Source organism: Castor canadensis, chromosome 8 (assembly GCF_047511655.1).
Source record: "Castor canadensis chromosome 8, mCasCan1.hap1v2, whole genome shotgun sequence".
Classification (NCBI taxonomy): domain Eukaryota; kingdom Metazoa; phylum Chordata; class Mammalia; order Rodentia; family Castoridae; genus Castor; species Castor canadensis.
In genome coordinates this window covers 31801773-31825171 of record NC_133393.1, presented here as the reverse complement: position 1 = coordinate 31825171, position 23399 = coordinate 31801773, and positions in this window count along the sequence as shown.

Below are 23399 nucleotides of genomic sequence, written 5' to 3'. Positions count from 1 at the left end.
AGTCCTGACACAAAATATCTACAGGCACATATTTGATGACTTAATTTCTAATAAACACAAAGCACTCTAATTTCATTAATCTTAAAATGTCAGTGAATCTCACTGGAACTTGGATGTATGTGTACATACGTTGTACCTAATAGTCAATTCAATTTTTATTTTTATTTTAGCATTTTAAGAACAGTTTTAATACACTGCTTCACTAAATGCTCTCAATACTTGTAAAGATCATGAGCCAATTTTACCATCAGTAGAACATTTTCTAATTAAAAGGTGAGTGTGCTTTACTTCAGCTAGTAGCTTTTAATTTGTATAAAACTCAAATCATTTTAAAGTGAAGGAAAATAATTTGCAAAGCCTGAAGAGGTTCTGAATTTGAGTGTATAAATAAATGTAAGAGGATGACTCCAACATCAGAGAAAAGTGAGGAGGAATCTTTTCTTTAGCTCTATGTTCTATCTAGGGGAAGCAGCCAGTGGCAGAACATGCACATAAGACTAACTAATTTCTTCCCTAATGTGGAACTGGTCATCTAGACATTAGATGAGTGAGAAGAAATGTCTATGCTTCCTCCTGGAATTGGACACATGCAGCTAAGCGTAGTGGTGCATGCCGTTAATGTCTGATACTCAGGAGGCAGAAGTAGGTCATGGTCCAAGGCCAGCCCTGACAAAAGCACAAAATCTCTCTGAAGAACAGACTAAAAGTAAAAGGACTTGGGGGTGTGGCTCAAATGGTAGAGTTCTTGCCTAGCAAGTGTGAGGACCAGAGTTCAATCCTAGTTCTGAAAGAAACAGAGGGAAGAGAGGAAGGAAAAGAAAAAAATGGGCATGTGCCCTTCAATGCCCCAGAGTTTAGGAGTAGAAGAAGGCACAGGGTGCCACTGAGCAACTCCTGAATGCCCACCACAGTTCTAACTCCTGGTGCTATTTGCCACTGCATGGGACCCCACTTATAAAGGACCTCTGACAGATGGAACCTGAGATTCTTTGTGCGGAGAACACAGTCCACTAACTCAAACTCTAATGTGCTAGAATAAGCAGACTTATATTATCTACTTAATGGTATTATTACTATTACCATCTTTATTGTCATTCTCTGCTATTGTGTACCTCTGTGCCCTAACCACAATAGTAGGTATTTTGCAAACGTCTTCTCTGACACAGTGAATCTAGAAATAAGTGAAAACTCGTTTTCAAATGAGGAAACCAAGTCTCAGAAAACTAATTAATCTTTCAGTATTAGCTGGTAGAGCCAGAGAGAACTCAGTTTCAAACTTCAGCACTTTATTTATTTATTTTTAGACTTTTTTTTTACTCACTTACTTCATATGAGCATACATCATTTGGGCCATTTCTTCCCCTACCCCCTGCTACCTCCTTCTCTCCCCCCACCTCCTCTCACATCCAGGCAAAATCTGTTCTGCCCTTATCTCTAATTTTGTCGAAGAGTAGACACAAGCAATAATAAGAAAGACAAAGCATTTTTACTAGTTGAGATAAGGATAGCTATACAGAGAGATTCCTAGTATTGCTTCCATGTACAAATGTGTTACATTCCAAGTTGATCATCTCTATCTGATCTTTTCACTGGTTCCTGATCCCCTTTTCATATTGACCTCTGTCGCTTTAAGATTTCTGTATTAGTTCCTCTGGAGTGGGGACATCAAACACTTTCATGTTTTGGGTTTCCTACCTATCCCCATATCTCCCATATGCGCTCTCACCTTATCATGTGCCCCAAGTCCAACCACATTGCTGTATTTGCCTTAGATCTAAAGTCCACATATGAGGGAGAACATACGATTTTTGGTCTTCTGAGCCTGACTAACCTCACTCAGAATCATGTTCTCCAGTTCCATCCATTTACTTGCAAATGATAAGATTTCATTCTTCTTCATGGCTGAGTAGAATTCCATTGTGTATAAATACCACATTTTCTTTATCCATTCGTCAGTAGTGGGGCATCTTGGCTGTTTCGATAACTTGGCTATTGTGAATAGTGCTGCAATAAACATGGGTGTGCAGGTGCCTCTGGAGAAACCTGTGTTGCATTCCTTTGCATACATCCCCAAGAGTGGGATTGCTGGATCATATGGCAGATCTACATTTAGATTTTTAAGACGCTTCTAAATATTTTTTCAGAGTCAAACTTCAGCACTTCAAACTATAAAACCTCTTTCTAGCCCTCAGAATGGAATTACTGATAATAAGATTAATAAACCAAAGTAATATCAAATATATTTGAAGCCTCTGATGATAATTAGTAGGTTTGACAATCTCTCATTTTCTCACACAGGACTTCATCCCAGCTTACCAGGGATGATGGTCACCTGAAAAGAGAAGTCATTTAATTCATCTCATCTGTCACCCACTCGCTTGTGCCTTGAAACCCTCACACTCTCCACTTTCAGAATGAGGGACTATCTTCTAGCTAGTAGCCTTTCTGTATCATCCACAGCCCTTTAATTGCTTTTAAGTCGAACTTCTTTTGAAGCCCTTTGAAGCAGGTATGTCTCCAGAGCATGGAATCTTTCTTTGAGAATCATTACTTTGGGAAGAAGATGAAAAAACAAGTCTTGTTGAGACTTTTTGGGTTTTTTTTTTTGCTTCATATACATCCCTTATCTTCATCACAAATCCATCTCATATGGAACCCCTCTGCTCCTTTCTTTCACAAGGACCTTCTGAACTTCAGGCTTTCTCCAAGATGGTATTTTTCTACATTTCTCTCACAAAACAATAGCAATTCCCCTTTAGTCCCCACAATGGTTTATAATGGTTTTGCAAGGCCTGATAAAAAGAAACATGAACATGCCAACAACAGACTGAACTTCCTTCCTCTTATTCATGCCAGAATTGTGGCGCTGTACAGTTCACCTCTCTCAAGATTCACAAAGACACATGTATCTTATGCCTAAAAGGAAGGCTTCCCTTAAACACACACTTATACACGCACATACACACACACACACACACCCCAAATCTTATCCATTCTCTCAAATTGTATCTCTTTCTTTGAAGAACTGTTCTCTGACTAATCTGCCTGTTGGTGAATTTTCTATCCTTTGAAAAAACACAGAATCTCTTATGCAGGCCTGTTGACACCTAACATATGCGATGGTATTTTCATATATAAACAACTATTAACTTCTTAAACTATATTACTGTTCCCTTAGGAATAGGAATTGGGTTTCATTCTATGATACTCAAAGCAGTGCTTTACCCAGGGCAGACATTGAGGAAGAATAAATAATGGCACATAAAACAATGTTTTTAACATTATTAATATTAAATCTAAAATATAATATCGTGGTCTTTCAAAATAGTCAATCTGAATGGTACACACTTATTCAACAACAGTTTTAGTACATAAACTATGTGTACATAATAACCCCTTTATTTCATTACCCTCAAAATATTTTAAACTCATTCAAAAATAGTCAAAGATTACCATGAAGCAAGAATTTTTAAAGATACTGATGATTCAGAGTAGAATAAAGCACCACCAAGAGACCGAAAAGTCATGTGAGATGAAGACAAACATGAAGATGGATCATGAAGAGAAACATGCTGTCGCCGAGGTGTGGCCCAATTGCTATAGCAGCACAAAAAGGAAAGCCAGTTCTCCAGGAGATCCTAGGCCTGGAAGGATAAGTAAGAACTTTTCAGAGAAAGAAGGGATTAGGCATACCAGAGAAGGGAACAACCCACTTAAAGGCACCCATTTGGCAGTAGGCAATGAACATGGGGCACTTAAGGAGAGGAAGCTAATGTTAATCGCCATACTTTGAGGATAGGTGTAACTGTTTTGAGTAGGGGAAGACATCAATGATGAGAATGATAGATAAATAGTAGATAAAATCTTGGAGAAAACAAGTTGAGTCCAAACTGGTTTTTAGGCATTAACTGAGAATTTATAGGTCTGAGCAATAGCTACACAAATAAGCATAAGGCCAATTTGGTAAGTGTGTTTAAAACTTTGTCTTAACTTCTTTCAATCCAAACTTCATGCTTACTTTTCAACTAAAGAATTAGTGATTTGTGAAAAGTCAAAATTAATAAAATTTCAAGTTAATAAAATAAAAATTATGTTTGACATCATTGACCCAAATTCTTTGAAGAGATAAGACAGTAACATCAGACTAGATAATTAGAAATGCTTAGAAATACTTAAAAACAAGAGTACACTTTTCTCTTGATCTCAAACTGTATATTATTTGTAGCTTACAGGCAAAAAATAATTTTTTAACATCTTTGTAAGTTTTATCTCATGCTTTATTTTCATAGATTTTGACAAAAGAATAAGCAAATTATTGTCAAATCCTTACGAAAATGAATCCATTTTATTCCTTTGATAACTTTTTCTGATTATCAAATAATTAAATGTTTAGGGTTGCAGGCATAAAAAAATACTGGAAAGCCTACAGAAAAACAATTCAAAAATCACTTATGATTCAACTGTAGTTACTATTTTGTTAAATATGCCTCTTGCTCATTTTTCTATTCATTTGTATATTTTTTCAAAATTCTCAACATTTTATACTTGCTTTGTGCCAACATTATTTCATTTAAGAATAGATCAGGAATACTGACCACTAAAAATTTAAATTTAGTTCTTCCAAATCAGAAAGCAGCAGACAAAAAGTGATCAACTTGACAATGGAGTGTCATACGTTTCTCAATTTTAAGGAATGCACAAAATTTTATCTGTGCTGACCTGCTTGGCAAGCATACAGTGAGGACAGCTTATTTGGCAAGACCCATTACAAACTTAAGATAATTAGTTCCAAATGGATTCTTTGTTCCTCCATAAGGACAATATATTTCTTTTAATGGCACATGGATTTAATTTCTTCCATACTCTTTTATATTGGAACGCCATCCAGCAGAATGAGCATAACAACCAACAGCTCACATTTGGTCTTCATTCAGTCAATCATGATTTGTTGGTGAAAGGTAATTTTCCAGGTAAATTTGGTCTTACGTCATTGGAATGAAAACATAACAACAAAATTAATATTTCAAGGCAAAATATTATATTTAAATATTTTGTTTATGATATATAAAGTGTGTATTAGAAGAATGCTTAAAGAATTTTCAAGAGAGGAAAACAATCAGGAATAAAGTTTGAACTCACTTAATAAAGACAAAAACTTAATTCCACACCTAATGAACTGAATTGATAGTTAAATAACAGAATGCTTGTAGTAGAAGGTATGGGAAAATACCAGAAAACTCAAAGAAAGTTACTAAAAATGAACCATGGCACCATTAATCTATCGCAGTCTCTATTTTGAAAATGTATCTCCCAGTCAGAGATGACTGAGATCGGTTCAAGTTACTACACAGAATAAAATATATCTTTTATTGCTAGTTTAGTGCAGCATTTTTCAAACTTCGGTCACAACCTGTTAATAGATTATAAAATCAATTCAGTGCACTATAAGTGCATTTTAAAATTTGTAATAAAAGAGAACAGAAAATCAAAGTGCATCATACAATGGCAGAAGAATAAGTATAATTTCTATAATGCTTGTATTAGGTGTGTTTCAGTGGGGAGGTAGGTAGGTTCTGCCTATGCCTGTGTGTCACAGTTTTAAACATTTATAGTTCCTGCTCAGGAATGAAATTTCCAAGATAGGACTTGGAGTATAATGATTCCATTTGCTCTCAGAGAGGCCAGTTAAAGGCTAGAGAGGAGGGAGGCCCCAGACCAGTCTTCTGTAATGGTGAGAAGTCTTGTCTGGGGCTTCCAGAAGACATCATGAGGGAAGAAGGATGTGACAGTACTATGAGGACAGTATCTTAGGCAGTGCCCACACATGCCCACTCTGCAATGTTTTGACTCTGACACACTTCATGAAAATGAAGACTGTCCATGGTCTTGGAACTTTAAACTAAGGCTGTTGCATGTAGAAGAACCACATTACAAGTAAGAAGGTATTGCTTACTGACCAGTGGCTGGGTCACAATAGTCCAGTCCCAAGATCTATCAAAATTTCAAGTTTGGCCAGGCACCAGTGGCTCACAACTAGAATCCTAGCTACTTGAGGCTGATCAGGAGGATCATGGTTTGAGGCCAGCCTAGGCGAAAAAGTTCATGAGACCCCATCTCAAGCAATAGCTGGGTGCAATGACATACAACTGTCATCCCAAGATATGCAGGAGGCTCAAATTGGGATGGGCACAGTTCCAGGCCAGCTCAGGCTAAAAAAAGTTTGCAAGACCTGATCTCAACAGAGAAAAAAAAAGAGCTGAGTGTGTTAGAATGCACATGTGATCCCTTCTACAGGGAAAAGCTATTCTCCTACTTTAATAGGCTGGCCTGGGCAAAAAAGCAAGATACTATTTCCAAAATGACAAGAGCAAAAAGGGCTGGAGTTGTGGCTCAAGTGGTAGAGCACCTGCCTTGCAAGCACAAAGCCATGAATTCAAATTCAGTACTGTCAAAAAATTAAAGTTTTTCTTGGGATGTGGAGCACTAGGCCCTGAGTTCAAACCACAATACTGCAAAAAAACAAAAAACCTTCAAGTTTTCTTTTATGCGTAAATATAATCCAAGTCCCTCTAAGAATAGTGTTGAGGTCAGTCTGAGAAGTGACCTTGTGTTGTCATACATGAGCAAGCTCCATAAAGGCTATTTGAAAGGGTTACTAGTGAAAAGCATTTGAAAGTGGTCACATTGTGACCAACAAATGGTATGGATTGATAAAAGTGCTGCAGTGCTATCTCAGAGAGTAAAATATTGTGAATACTTTAAAAAGAACTTAATGTTTGTCCACAGGAATAAAACATAGAGGCTGTCTTCATTGACTGAAATTTTAACTTTTAGAATACATGACATGAATTTCTGTCATACCAAGACAGTATTTATTTATGTGTATAGACTTATCCCTTCCCACATCCTCTGTAAAGTAGGCTACTTGCTTGTTTAGCTTTCCAACTAGTAGTGATTTCCCTCTTGTATTACATTCTTGTTCTTTGTTATCTGCCATGTTCCACATATTCAGATCATAAGCTTCATGAGTAGAATTTGACTCATCCAGTTCAATAGGCAGCCCAAGAACTAACAGGTGCACAATAAAGTATGAATCAACAAATTAAAGGAATGGCGTATTTCATCCATTTCAGTATAAAGAATAACCCCCGAACTGCAATCCAACCTGGAAACTAATTCTCTCCTACAGCCAGAATTTGGCAGAAACATGAAAAAATTCCCATGTAACATCAAGAAACATCCATCTACCATGGCTATAGAGGTGTTTCTGATTAATGTGTCCACACTGACTATTTTGTATCTATTACAGCAATAAGTGTTTTTGTCACAGAATCAACCAAAACCAATGTTAACAATGATAAAAAAGAAAGAAGTTGCCTCTTTTATATCACCTGATTGCAAACTCTTGATTCCTTGTCTAGTCTCTCCCTCTTCCACACACTGGAGTTCTAGGAACTATATACAAGACAAGGAAAACTCCAGTATAATTTGGAAATATTGGGCTTCTATGTTTCTTGATTAAGGAAACCATATCATAAGCTTCATAAGAACAGTGACCATGACTTCCCCCATTATTCCATGAGCACTTAATACAATATAGATAAAGAATGAGTATTAAAACAAATGATGGAGGTTTGGGGATGTAGCTCAGTGGTAGAGCATGTTTTTGGCAAGTGCAAGTCACTGAGTTTAATACCTAGCAACACAAAAGTTAATAAATAATGCATTCAGACTGTTTTTAAAAAGAAGTACAGCAACCAATGTCAGTTCAATCCCTAGTAAATTACAAAAGGCTGTCCTTGTACTTATGATAAGAGGGGAAAGGCAGGGACTATCCTATTAGGAGGCCTTTAGCCCAGGTATGCTTCAAGGAAAAGTCCTGAACTCAGTCTTTTGTTTAACATCATTTATAGGAGATAAAAGTAGCTCCTGCCTTTCCTATCTTTATACCTTTGTACAGTATTTGGGAAACAACACAGTAAGTGACTCACAGCTGAAAGCCATTTGTAGCATCACTGAAGCACTAATGGCTGCCCACTCCCAGCAGGCTTATTTATAAAAATATGACTTCAGGTTCAACCTGGTGAGCCCTTTTTTCTAATAACATCCAACAGTCCATAACTGATTTTGAATATAGCCTGGGTTCCAAGTGGATCATAGAATTAAATCATCTCTTATTCCAGCCTGCTTATTTTGAAACAACTCGTTTTACAGCGTGGTTAGCATAGCCCTTCCAGTTAAGGATGATTGCGCAAAGCACTTAGGGCAATGCTGTCTTAGTACAGCGTCTACAGTGCGACAGTTGACAAAAATTGCATCATGTGCCACTTGAGATTTAATGCTATTGCTGCCAGGAAAATATCTCTGCAATGGTTCTTGATGTATAACAAGACAAAAATGCTCAACATGAAACCCTCAATCAACATGCTTTTTTAATTCAAGATTGCAATTATATCACTTTTCTTAGATGTAGGCTATTATTTAAAAAGACAACAAACAAAACCTGCACTTCCTAATTAATATTAAAGGCTGTTGAAACATGACTGTGAAAAAGAATACTTTCCATTAAATAAATCCTTTTGTTCCAAAGTAAATAATTTGACTTTTCAAAGAATTCTTACAAAAATGTTCATTCACGTCTTACTTTTTAACCTCTACTAAACCTGTTACTAATTAAAACAAATATTGTATGCACAAATAAATAAAAGAAAAAAAAGAATTAGTGACTCATTTATTCTCTGTATTCTATACTGAAGGAACAGAAGGATAACATAAGACAGCAGCTCTAAATACAAAGGATACACTAAGTATCTTATAAAATTATCTTTGTGGAACAGTACACTTCACTTTCATTTCCTAGAAGCACATTGTGCTGGAGGTCATAAATTTTAAACTGCTCAATTAGATTTTATACCATGCAATATAATTTAGCCTTCTGTGGATTCATGAACTCTTTGTCCCACCATGAATTAAATGGTCCCACAAATCACCACATACAAGATAATTTGCACAGTGTGCATATTTTCCTATTAATTACTTCTCCAATGCTAACGTAATTAAGAAGTACACCAAATATGTTGGCTCTTTATTTTAATTATAGTTCTACATCTGTAACAATATTAAATAAAGACCTTTTGAACTCACCTGACTACATGATCAGAATTTCCCATTTTGTTTCTGTGATTTCCATTTTAATTGTCCTGCTCTTCACAGACCTAATTTCAAATTTAGCTATACTTAAGTGCAGCTCTTCCCTTCTAGTCCCATCGACTCACTATTCATTCATAAAGGTACCTGGGAAGGACACAAACAAAATTAGGTACAAGTAAGTATAAATAAATTACATTTGTTCACATGAATTATCTGCTTTAGTGTGTTGGCTATTTGTTCCTTGAGGTCATTTAATTGTACTACTGAATTGACATAATAGTCTTCCAAAATTGGAAAGTGGGCTAACAAGCCAATACAGGCAAACAGCTTTATTCTAGGTGTGAGGTCATTGAGATCATCATGGCCTCTGGGTACCAGTGGTCATCCTGTGGGTGAGGGTGAACCTCAGAGATAAGAGATTATTGTCATTCTCTAAACTGTGGTTTTGGTATCTCTTTTCCTTTACTTTGTTTGAAAACAGTGCTTTAAAAACTTGCAAATGAGTAGGCTTTAAATGGTTCAGAAAATCTATTCTAGTTGGCATAAACTCTCCATGTCTTGAAAATTATTCAATTTTACCTAACCCCATGAGCTTCTGAAGTAATCAAAGCATATAAACACTCTACTAAGAAGTTAGGTATTTCTAATTAAAACTTCAGCCTTAAAATGAATATGTAGAAGTGAAACAAAGATAGTGTGGAATAAATCTGTAAGAGCTTTTTTAATTACTATTTTTGTATTAAATGTTTGAGGATAATTCTGAGATCATTCTGATGTTCTAAAAAATCCCACAAGATAAATGATGTTTTCAAACATAAAAAAGTATAGCAGAATTGTTTATGTTGGACTGTATGAAACTAAAAACATAATGTAAATATTCAAGACTATCTAATGATGATTTTAAGTAAAAGTATAGTACATGCTACGAAATAGGTGAACATAAGATTTATGTGAAAGAAGTCAGTAACAAATGATCATGTCTTATATAGTCCACTTACATGAAATGTCAGAAGAAGCAAATCCATAGAGACAGACGGTAAGTTGCTGTTGCCAGGGGTTCAGGACCAGGGGCAGTGGGAGGAGGGTTGGGAGAACTATGGAGAGTTACTGTTGATGGGCACAAGATTTCCTTTCAGGATGATGAAAATGTTCCAAAATTGATCGTGGTGATGGTTGTACAACTCTGTAAATATACTAATAGCCATTGAATTACACATATTAAATGAAGAGTTTATGATATGTAAATTATATATCAATAAAGCTGTTCTATTACAAAAACGAAATGCAGAATACTAAACTCTGCTATAAATAAGGATAAAATTAGTTTTATTAGCACTCCTGACAATAGTAGTCAATGAATTTTCTTTTTAAGCCTTCCTAGTGTAGTCACGCAGATCAAAATTTCTAAAATTTACAATTTATTTTTAAAGAGAAGATGAACAATTTTGCATTTCATGTATCTTATGCAGAGAAGGTGACACTGAATGGTGGAAGCAATTATCTAAATCATCAGAGCAAATAGCTCCCTGGTGTATTGAGCAGAGTTATGGATCTGCTGCCACAAAGGGAGAAAAGCTATTCAGCATCTGTATTAAACACATTATCCATTTGATCAGATTGTCCATTTTGGATTGATCAAAACCACTCAAGTACTGCTCATCTCTCTGGCTAGTTCTATATACTCTTAACCATCAATTTGTTTCTAGATCCTCAGACTCTTGGTAATATACCAACAACACAACCCAGCATGTGTTGTGTGAATGTTCCTGCCATCTTACTGTATTTATAAAAACAGAGGCTTGCAATTCAAAAGACAACTAAAACAAACCTAAAGAATTTAAAGTAGCTGGTACTTTTATTTACAACAGAGACTTAGGTCAAAAACACAGATCAAAATTAAAGAAAGTACCTACAAGCAAAGCCAGGAGCTGGCTTTAGTCACTCATGGGTACTCTGTCTCAAATCTAACCTAGGCTACAGCTTCATTCATCTTGATAAATTCTACAGGCATCATCTGTTTCATTAAAGAGTTAGGGGAGCCAGGTCACAGAGGGCCTTAGCAATAAATTTATAGTTCAATGAAACTAGAAAATAAAGGCTCCAGTCTCAACTTCATTTAACAAGAAGACAATTTTACAAAGCACTTAGGTCATGCCTGCATGGTCACCATACTTTGATTCTTTGGATAAATTTATATTAATCCAATAGTAGGTTTAAAAATAAGTGAAAAGATAGATGAGAGATTAAATAAATAAATAAATGCAAGCTTGAAGAATGGTGAAATGCAAGATCAGTTCAAAGTCCACCATCCTAAACCAGGGCTATTCATGTCATTAACTCTTGTGAAGAAGAGATGTGTGTCAAAGACAGTATATGTTACATGGACTGGAATCCATCATTTCTTTCTTAGCAGGAAGGGAACATTCACCATTGGCTTAGACTAAGTCACTTGTCTGGCGATCCTGGCAGCAAATGTCAGAAAATGTTGCCCTTCACTTTATATGTCACTGACACTTGACCACAGTGTTTTTCTGTCTTCACTAGAGAAAGTAGAAAGTCAACTTAATGGAGGAACAGGGACTGTTAGAGGAATAACGGGAAAAGATACACATTTTGAAAATGACAGATTGCCCCTACTGAGTCTAGACACTCTCTGTTCAGAATACTTGAGACAAGTTATTATTATCTTAGCATGATTCAGAGAGGGCTCACTCCTGCTTCTAGCATGGAAACAATTTGAAAGTCTATGACATCCCACCCAGGGGAGAAAGACTTGGCCTTGTCTACACAGGGGCCCGCTGATGTGTGGGTGAATGTCCCTTCATTTCTGTGCCCTGAAAGTTGCAGCCATGGTGCTTATGTACAGGAGAAGAGAGGGAGTTTTGATTCTCCTTGAGTTGGGTTAAATTTCTGTGGTACTGAGTAGAGAAGGAATGAAGAGATTTCTCCCCAATGCAATGGAGTATTGGGAGATTTAGGAAGGTAGGGGAAAATAAACAATACCAAATTAGCAACACAACTTTACAGTGGTGTAAATGTGATATGCATTCAGTAGAAACCAAACTTAGAATTATCACTTTGAATCATTTCCCGTGTTAGTGATATGTACTATAACCTCTCTAATGCTGGACAGCAGCAGTGATTAAAGCTTTCAGTTGGCTAAGAGGGAAAGCAACTGATACTGTACAATGGATTGTGTGGCTAAGCTAGGATAGTCAGTAAGTTAGGTATAGTAAATGAATTTTTGCTTTATGGTATTTAAATTTACAAAGGGTTTGTCAGGAAATAAGCCCATTATAAGTCAAGGACATACGAAGTTAGAGTATCTACAACTTCCCATAGACAAAATGCAGATATAAAGGACAAGACCACATGTCTTAAGCTTTATTCACCATTCCCCCTCCAGTAAATATCAGTGCCAAATAAGTAGTGCAGATGAGATAGCAATTGCCATTGTAGCTTGACGAGAACATCACTCTGGCAGTGAGCAGAAGATAAATGTTGTAAATTATTCCATTAGCTCTACAGGGGTACCCCAGTTTGAGAGCACAAACACAGCAACAGGTAAATTTGGAAAAAAGTGATTCCATCTGTCTGGCCCCATCAGAGGTTATATTCCCAGACTGCAATTTTTCCCCTTAGTTAGAGGAAGAGATGCAGGCAGAGGGAAAGTGCTAGGTCACCTAAGGCACTGGTGTAGCAGGATTAATGACAGAGTGTGCTCACTTAAGTGGTGAACTAGAGTTTTTGGATGCACTCAAGCTATAAGCATCATTTCTGCAAGAGACCCCTTCATGTTATGCATTATATATCTCTGAGACTCTACTTCCACTTTTCAAGGCATTCTGAAAAGAACAACAACAAAAAAACTACCTGAAAGAAAGTGCAATTATTCTTGACATTTAGAATGTGCCTTTGCCATGTTCAGAATGTTCCATCATGGGCTTAAAAAATGTGAACTGTTATAAAGGAAAGTCTGGGTTGAAGTTTTCTTTTGAAAAGAGAGGTCACTTGTATCCAGCTTTGCCTTGAATTAAAAGAGATTTTAGCAACTGATTGAGAGGTCTTCATCTTACCCAAGTGAGAAGCAATAATAACTCCTTCTAGCTTTATACTGATTAACTTATGATTAAGAAGTGATATAGGGAACTAAGGTTTTTTTTGTTAAAAGACTAAAAAGAAATGGGTCGCTCATGCTAGCCCTAGGTATAAGCTTATTAATGATATATTTTCTTTTGCATTCCCCAATTTTTCTTAAAAGGAATATTTTCTTAAAATATTCCTGAAAAGGAATATATTTCTACATTTAGAAAATAATTCTCAGAAAAAGACAAGGCAAAAAAAGCTTGGTGATATCAAGGTTTGAATTAAGGACCTTCTGCTTGCTAAGCAGGTGCTCTAATACTTGAGTCATGATCCAGCCCAAGAAAAACATTACTATTACTCTTTAACTTGGAAAAAGAATTGCAATAAAACAGAAGTGTTAATAGTGATTGGTTTGGGGAAGAATAAGGGTGATGAGTTGTTTTTTTTTAAGATTTTTCTTTAATTCTTTCATAATTTTCAAATTTTATGCAAAGGACATGTATTTTTAGTTAACCAACAGATACTTTGGGGACAAAAGGAAATTTGGAAAGAAAATGTAGTCTTACTGAATTTTGATAGCCTAGAAATTAATGTAAGAGATAATAATTAGCTAATTAGAAGGGAAATGTTCAGATCAGACTACACATGTCTTGAAGTAAAATCGCAAGGATTAGGAAGGCTGCTGTGAGGCATAACTCACAATCTCCAATCAGTATGTACTTTTTAGGTTTTTAATTGTTTTTATTGGCACATAAATAAATCCTGTCATTTGTGACAACATGAATGGATCAGGAAATGTTAAGTGGAAATCAGGTACAGAAATATAAACACCATATGATCTCAGTCATAAGTGGAATTTTAAAAATTTTGATCTCATAGAACTTGAAAACGTATTTGTGGTAAGCATAGGTTAGTGGATGGGAGGATGGAGAGAGGTCGGCTGATGTGTACAAAGTTGCTGTTTGGTAATCAGTATGAATTTGAAGGCTTCCAAATGCCTTGCTCTCCAAAACATCTTTTCTTTCCTAAAAGAGCAGTCACACCAGCCTCATGTGTCTGTTGTTCTTGCCATTAGACTCATTTATTCACCTTCTAGGAGTATGTTCTCTGGAATAGCCTATTAAAATGTAACCATCTTGAAAAAAGAGGACTGGCACTCACTACAAATCAGAAAGTTTTAAGGTACCCTGGAAAGAACATGGCTCTAGACCCAGACTCCAACCCAGAATCTCCTCTAAGCAATAGTGAAGCTGGAACACAGTCTTTAACTTCTGTTAGAATCTGTTCCTCTTTTGTAAAATAAAAGGGAGGACTCCAAGTCCTCTATGGACCTTCTAGGATCTAAATTCTGTTGGAATAAGTTCTCAGTTTAGACAGTTACCACTTTGCAAAACAAAAACAGTACTGAAGGGATGACCATCATGGTGCTTGAGTGTTCAAGGAACATCAAGGGAAGAGGAAAAATCCTGTAAGCTGAGACATTGTGAGGAGTTTGGTCAGCACCAGGGAACTGGGGTCACCATATGGCCCCAACAGAAATTATCTCCCCAAAGAATACTTCTATTCCCTCTATAGCTTTTTCTAAGACAATCTTACTTCCAAGTGAAGAGCCTGAGTTTAATTTCTAATCTCAAGACATCATCAATTACATGAGCATTTTAATGCCTATTTTTCAGAGGAAGTACTAAGAGTGATAACCTTATCAATATTCTTATTACATGGGGATATTAAAAATATGTGGTCCTCCTATGTTTCCATGAGCATGGCAAGGTGTTTTCCAATCACAAATTCATTACAAATGAGTGCATGGAAAATATACAAATAAATAGTTGACTTTCCTATGATGATAAAGGAAAAGGTTTTTTTTTCCTCTTCTATAGATAACAAAGAGATTTGTTTCCTAATGAGGAAGAAGAAAGGTAAAAACCAGTTTAAAGAAGAATAAATTCAGGACAAGAGAAAAAAAAAATCATGTGTTTCATTACTCAAAAACCTTATTAGCTTAGTGGAAAGATATTTTCATATTTTGAATGCATTTTATGCTGCTATACAATTATCTTTCTATTTCTATGAATGAATTACTGTCCAGTGGATCAACATAAAATAAAATAATTAATTCATGCATATATGCAGAATCTAAATGTAAAAAATAATAATATGACATGGTTGCAAAAGACAGACTATTGGGGGCATAGAAACCAGTGGGTGGGAGGAGAAGGAAAGTAGAGGGTGATGAGGGGGATAGTGAATATGATAGAAGCAAACTACTTATATGTATGAAAATAGCACAATGAATTCCACCAAAAACTTAAAAAAGAGGAGAAAAGAAGAAATGTGGTTAAGAAAGTGATATAGATGGGATGAATTTGATCAATACACATTATATGCATGTTGCAAATATCACAATGAAGCCCCTTTGTAAAATCAATTTATGCTAAGAGAAAATTTCAAAAATTAAAATCATCATAATCTTTTAACTATGGACCACCCTCTCTTGGACTTATATCCAGCTCCTTACTGCTTCAATGGCAACAAACTTAGCCCAGAAATGAAGCTGACTTTGTTCCTAAATTAAGTTTGCTTTTACTAAATTTCTTGTTTCATTACTGAGTTTCTTTCCCCGATTCATCACAGGCCCACTGGCTAGACTTCTCCCAAACTAGATGAACTGAATTGTGAAATTTCTCAGTGGAAATTGAAAGCCTAAAATAAATTGAGATGATTCATTCTGGAGCCCCTTGCTATTTTAAGACTCTCAGACAGGCTGCCTGGCATTCGGAAATAATAAAGGAGCCTGACTGACTTGACACCTTGATCTGTTAACTCAGAGCGATCCAGTCATTCCCACACTGGATTCATGTGGGGCTCAATGACGCAAAGATAATAAAGAGGGGAAAGTTGCCACATCACCATTAATGTTTTATACCAGTTCATCATTTGTTTTTTGAGATAACTAGTAAGACAACATCCTTAAAGGATTCCGAAAGCAGATTATTGAAGAAAATAGAATAAATAACTCATGCTGCCAGGAACAAATTTAGAAAAAAAAATTATCAAGCAAGCCAACTATTCCTCTGGAAATGAAGTCAAAATAATAGATCAGAAAATGCCTGACCAAACAACTGATCTACAAGGTCAAAGTCATAGCCAATCTGTAAAAGGTGAACAAACTGACCAGCTACTTAAAAGGATGTGCCTCCTAAGTCATTATTCTAGAAAAGTTGATGAACTCATACTTAATTCACACCATGAGCAGTGTCCTCACCTAAAAAATGCTAAATATTTGCAAGATGATAAAACAAGGCCTAAGGAAGTAAACTAGGTTCAGAAAAAAAAAGGTTTCATGCTTTCCCTCATATGTGGAAGACAGATCCAAAAGATAAATGTATACACAAATACAAACATGATTGTGAGTGTGTGTGTGTGTGCATGTTCACAATAGTGGACTGTTTGAGGGGACTAGAGACAGGAGGGAGAGGAAAGGAGAATAATAAAGGAATAAAAATGAAATACATTGCATTTGTGGAGCAAGAAGGCATAACAGAACACACTGAAAGCTGTTGACTAATAGGCGGTGGGGGGAAGTTAAGAAAGAGTAATAGAGGGGCTAAGTAAATATATTCACAAGTGAAATACTATGGTGAAACCCATTTGAACAATGAATTTACACTTAAACAGTGAGGGACAGCAATGTAAAGCAGGTCCTATTAGGGTGAGTATTAGTGGAGAGAGAGGGTACGTAGAGAGGTCAAAGGAGGGTAAATATGGTCAGTATACACTTATATGAAAACAGAACATTGAAACCTGTTGAAAACATTTCACATAGGGGGAAAGGGATGAGGGAGAATGATGGCAGGGATGAACCTAACTAAAGTACATTGTAAGCATATATCTAAATGTCACAATGAAACTTTCTGTACAACTAACACATTATAATAAAAATGCTTGTGGGTTTTTCTTAAAGCCTAGAATAAGATACTGCCCAAGAACTGAATTACATTAAAAAAGCACTAATAGAGATGCAGGTTGTGTTCTGATCCCATGGGAAGATGAATATTTGATCACAGGTGTGATTATAAGCCACTGAATCTGAAATTTCACAGCTCAATTTAAATGATACAATATGACAACAGAACAATCATCTGAAGATCACAGTGCTGGGAATTTTTTAAACACCTGTTTTTTAAACAGTGTCTATCTTTTTAATTGTTTATACCTTTATTCATATGTGTATATATTATTTGAGCCATCTCTCCTCCCTACCTCCCTCTTTCCCCCCACTGCCCCACCCCTCATTGCTTCTAGGCAGAAGCTGTTCTGCCTTCTTCTCCAATTTTGTTGAAGAGAAAACATAAGAGATAAAAAGAGAAAGACATAGTATTTTTGCTAGCTTAAGATAAAGGTAGCTATACAGAGAGATTCCTAGCATTGTTTCCATGCATATGTGTATTACAACCCGAATTGTTTCATATCTATCAGACCTCTTCACTACTTCCCAATCACCTTCCCATAGTGGCTTCTGCCAGTTTAAGATTACTTTAATTGCTCCTCTACAGTGGACACATAAAACACTTTCAAGTTTTAGGTTTCCTCCCTTTCCCTATTTCTTCTGTATGCATTCTCCCCTTAGTATGTGACCCATGTCCAATAATATTACTGCATTTTAAACAATGTCTGTTTTTGTGATGTTTACCCAACATAAATCAGGAGCCAAAACCTGAGCTGCTCTTCTCAACACTAACAGCAATATAGCTAACACCTATATAGCGCCTACATGTACCAGGCACTGTGGTGTTTATATATTAATTCTTTTAACTCAAACCAATTTCATCTGTCTTATTACAAATGGATTCTAGTGCTAGGTCGAGAGTCAAGGGTCCTGTCTTTAGATGTAGGTAAAAAGACCCCTAGTCTGGGCCCTGGCCTTTAAAGGACTTTATTCTGTCCCTATACCAGCCATGATCCTCCCAATCCATACAGTGTCCAAAAGGCCAAGACAGTACACCCACTTGAGCCCACTTTCCTTTTCTAGACTTGTTACTGGTACCTGAGACTTCAGATTGCCTACACACTGTGGAGCCAGCTTCCCATAGAGAGCTAGCCTCCTCCTTGGGAGCTGATAGTCATTGAATGGATGTGTAGGATGGATGTGAAGAAACTATGTAATTGATTAGCACCTCAATGAGTGAGTTTTTGTACTCTTGTGTTGTTGCAAAGATACTGTTTTGTGTTTTTTGACCTCCTAATTTCACATGAGTTTTCTGGAAGAGAAGCTGTCACTTAAATTCTGTCCTATAAATTACACTACAGAAAATAGTATCCAATGGACAAACATTTGTAATAGTGACATTTCATTTGAGAAGTTAAAATTCTTTTAAAAAAATTGACTCTTACAAAATTTTGGGGATTAGGGCAGAGGATCCAAAATGGTGACTGTGATACAGCACAGACTGCGTGAGCTGCGTGAATCAGGGGCCTTGCTGAGACACGAGAGACAAGCTTGGCAGAGGTGAAGCAATAGGGAGAGCTGAAACTTTGGCACTCTGAACCCCCTAGCCCATGGAAGGCTTCTCCACACCATGATACACTGAGAGAACAGGCAGGCTGCCACCCCCATACCACCACTGCCGGCCACCACTGCCCACCGACTGCTGATTCCAAACATGCTTGGGAGATCTTCAGAAGCCCAAACAGAATACTTTCCTTCTAGAGCCACACTTGGCAGAAAAAAATCAAAAAGAAGCAACAAAATTCCAAAACCTTAAGCCCCCAGCCCATACAAAGCTTCTCCATGCCATGTTATACTGAGAAAACAGGAGGACTCCCACACCACCATACACCAGTTCCAAACCTGCTTAGGAGATGCAGACAAACAGGACTGCATGCTGAAGGAGTAACACCAGAACTACTAAGACTGAAATTCTACTGTTCCTGAACCTGGGATTTTTTTTTTCTTTTCTTTAAGTCTTTGTTTGCCTTGTTCACTGTTTGTACACCATCTTTCCCTGTTGATTTCTTTGGTTCTCAATCTTTTTTCTTCTATTTTTTCTTTTTCTTTTTTCTCTTTCTTTCTTAGTTTTGTTAGTTTTACTATTGTAAGTTAACTAATACTAAATTACACATAGACCAGGGACAGAAACAGCAACAAGTGGGACAATGGGAATAAGAAAAAGGGACGGAAACCATTCTCCCCCGCAAAATAAATTAGTACAGGATTCAGAGGGAAATGAAGAAAATGGATACCCAGATCCAGACTCCAACAAAACAAAGATAACAAAGATAACAAGGAACCCAAAGAAGCCCACAAGAATGTCCTGGAAGAAGAAATCCTGCAAGTAATCAATGAGAATTTCATAGGGATGTTATTAGACATGACCAACCAAAATGTACAGGACACACTCAAGAAATTCCAAGATAACAAAAATAAAGGATATGAGAAAACACAGAAACAAATAAATGAACTCATAGGAGCCCTAAATAAACATCAAAGTGAAACAGAGAACACCATAAATAGAGAGATAAATGAATTAAAGTGAAAATTGACAATATTAAAGAGGAAGTGACCCATGATATGGAAAATCTCAGAAAAAAGAATGAAACAGAAGTACAGTACAAAATGGAAGGCCACTCCAGCAGACTAGAGCAAGCAGAAGACAGAGTCTCAGAACTTGAAGATAAAATGGAAATTAAAGGAAAAACTAAAGAACTATTAGTGAGACAACTCAAGACCTATGAAAGGAATATGCAAGAACTCACTGACTCCATCAAAAGACCAAACCAGAGAATCATGGGCATTGAAGAAGAAGAGGTGCAAGCAAAAGGAATTCATAATATAGTCAAAAAAAAATAATAATAGGAAATTTCCCAAATCTAGAGAAAACTATGTCCATTCAGGTACAGGAAGCCTCCAGGACACTAAACAGACTTGACCAAAATAGAACTACCCCATGGCATATTATCATTAAAACAATAAGCACAGAGAACAGAGAAAGAATATTAAAGGCTGTAAGAAAGAAAAAACAAATAACATACAAAGGTAAACCCATTCAAATCACATCAGATTTCTCAATGGAAACTTTAAAAACAAGAAGAGCATGGAGTGAGGTTTCCAGACACTGAAGGACAATAACTACAATCCTAGGATGCTCTACCAAGCAAAAGTATCATTCAAAATAGATAGAACAATGAAAGTCCTCTGTGGAAAGCAAAAACTAAAACAATATATGACCACCAAGCCACCACTACAAAAGATTCTTCAAGGAATTCTGCACACAGAAAGTAAAAGCAAACAAAACTATGAAAGGGCAGGCAATACCAAACCACAGGAGAAGAAAAGGCAAGAAGTAGAGATTAACACTGATTCAGCTACACACAATGAAACCCTTAATCAACAAAGACAACTAAATGACAGGGAGCACCAGGTATTCATCAGTACTAACACTGAATGTTAATGGACTAAATTCCCCCATCAAAAAACACCAATGCCAAACTGGAATAAAAAGGAAGATCCAACAATCTTATGCCTACAGGAGATCCATCACATCGACAGAAATAAGCACTGGCTGAGAGTGAAAGGCTGGAAGAAGATTAACCAGAATATATAGGGAACTTAAAAAACTAAATTTTCCCAAAACTAATGAACCTGTAAAGAAATGGGTAAGTGAACTAAACAGAACTTTCTCAAAAGAAGAAATTCAAATGGCCAAAAACACATGAAAAAATGCTCATCATCTCTAGCAATAAAGGAAATGCAAATCAAAACCACACTAAGATTCCACCTCACCCCTGTTAAAAAACACCACCAACAGGTGTTGGTAAGGATGAAGGGAAAAAGGAACCCTCTTACACTGTTGGTGGGAATGTAAACTAGTACAACTGCTCTGGAAAATAATTTAAGGGTTCTTAAAAATCTAAACCTAGATGTGCCATATGATCCAGCAATCCCACTCCTGGGGATATACCCAAAGGAATGCAACACAAGTTACTCCAGAGGCACCTGCACACCCATGTTTATTACAGCACTATTCACAATAGCCAAGTCATGGAAACAGCCAAGATGCCCCACCACTGACGAATGGATTAAGAAAATGTGGTATTTATACACAATGGAATTTTATGCAGCCATGAAGAAGAATGAAATGTTATCATTCGCTGGTAAATGGATGGAATTGGAGAACATCATTCTGAGTGAGGTTAGCCTAGCCCAAAAGACCAAAAATCGTATGTTCTCCCTCATATGTGGACATTAGATCAGGGACAAACACAACAAGGGGATTGGACTTTGAGCACATGACAAAAGCGGGAGCACACAATGGAGGGGTGAGGATAGGTAAGACACCTAAAAATTTAGCTAGCATTTGTTGCCCTTAACGCAGAGAAACTAAAGCAGATACCTTAAAAGCAACTGAGGCCAATAGGAGAAGGGGACCAGGAACTAGAGAAAAGTTTAGATCAAAAAGAATTAACCTAGTAGGTAACACACATGCACAGGAAATCAATGCAAGTAAACTCCCTGTATAGCTATCCTTATCTCAACTAGCAAAAACCCTTGTTCCTTCCTATTATTGCTTATACTCTGTCTTCAACAAAATTAGAGATAAGGGCAAAATAGTTTCTGCCTGGTATTGAGGGGTTGTGGGGGAGAGGGAGGGGGTGGAGTGGGTGGTAAGGGAGGGGGTGGGGGCAGGGGGGAGAAATGACCCAAGCATTGTATGCACATATGAATAATAAAACAATAAAAATTAAATTTAAAAAATGCAATGAGGCTGCTGTGCGTCTCCATCAGAGCACCCAACATACCTGGCCCCAACTTTCTGCATGTCTGTTTTCTATGGTCCTTTCTGCATCTCCAGTGCCCTCCAGTTAGGTCAGGAGAACAAGAGCTCATGGGAAAGCTCTCAAGGCCCCAGATAACATTTGACAATGTCTAGATTTTTGCTTATCCCAATGTAGGATAGGCAGTGGGGAATGATGTTGGTAGCTAGTAAAAAGCCTACAATGCCCAGGACGGCCTTGAACAACAAACAATTGTCCATCTCCAAATGCCAAAGTCAAGGAACACTGCTTTAGAGGAACAAAGACATGATAGAAACAACACTGAATATTGCTAACATAGAAATTTAACTGACTTCTCTCTCTCAGGTATTGTTACCTACACACCCCAAGAAACACTTATATTGTTTATGGAGTCATTAGGGACCACACAAATTGAACTTGTGGGTGGTGCACAATTAACTACAATCCTGTATTGCTATATGACACTTTTCCTTATGAAAATTAAAATGTATTTCAGGAGAGTCATTCACTGGGAGAAGGAACTGGAGAGGAATCTGCATTTCACAGAAGAGATGACAGGAGACTGGGAAAGTTATCATTTGCTCAAGGTTATTCAATGAATCAAATTCATAGATCATGAAACTGGGAAGACACTGTAGAGAATTCAGAAAGAATGCAAAAGGATAGAAAATACTCTCAGCTGGGTGCGTTTTGGAGGACACAGATCTTTTCCATATTATAAGTCCCAAATGTCAAGTATATCAGTAACTTCTCCCTGATAAGTGGTTCTCCCCAGAATTGACACCCCTAAAGGAGTTTTACACCTCCTCTCTATGAGCCAAAAAACCCTCACCTGACAAACCCAATTCCCAGGGCTATTCTACAGATGTTTATGCTGTCAGAGGATTTATGCACTGCAGAAATGAGTTGATGTGTTTGTTAAAATAGTCACCATAACGAAAAAGATGGACAACATCGGCCCTTATCCTCTGTCAGTGTGTCACATAGAAGGGGTTCCTTATGATCAATCACCATGATATGTAGTACGTAAATATTGGAGATGAAATGTCAGCCTATGTATCAAATTGTCCTTGCATGCCTTTTGGGAAAATGACTGGTGGGTCCCTGCTGCTCCTCTTCACAACAAGCTTTAATTAGCATCTTTGTTGCCTAGCCATGGAGGTCCCAAGTGATTTGTTTTAAGGCTCCAATAACACTTTCAAAAATGTGATTCAGGCTAAATAGAGAAGTGCAGAGAAATTGCAGAAACTCTATGATCCTAGGAATATTTGATAATTTCCATGAGCACTGGATTACTTACCATATTTATTCTTAAGGTAAGAGAGGAAACCAAAAAGTTTGGAGATGGACATTTCTCTGTTTCCAAC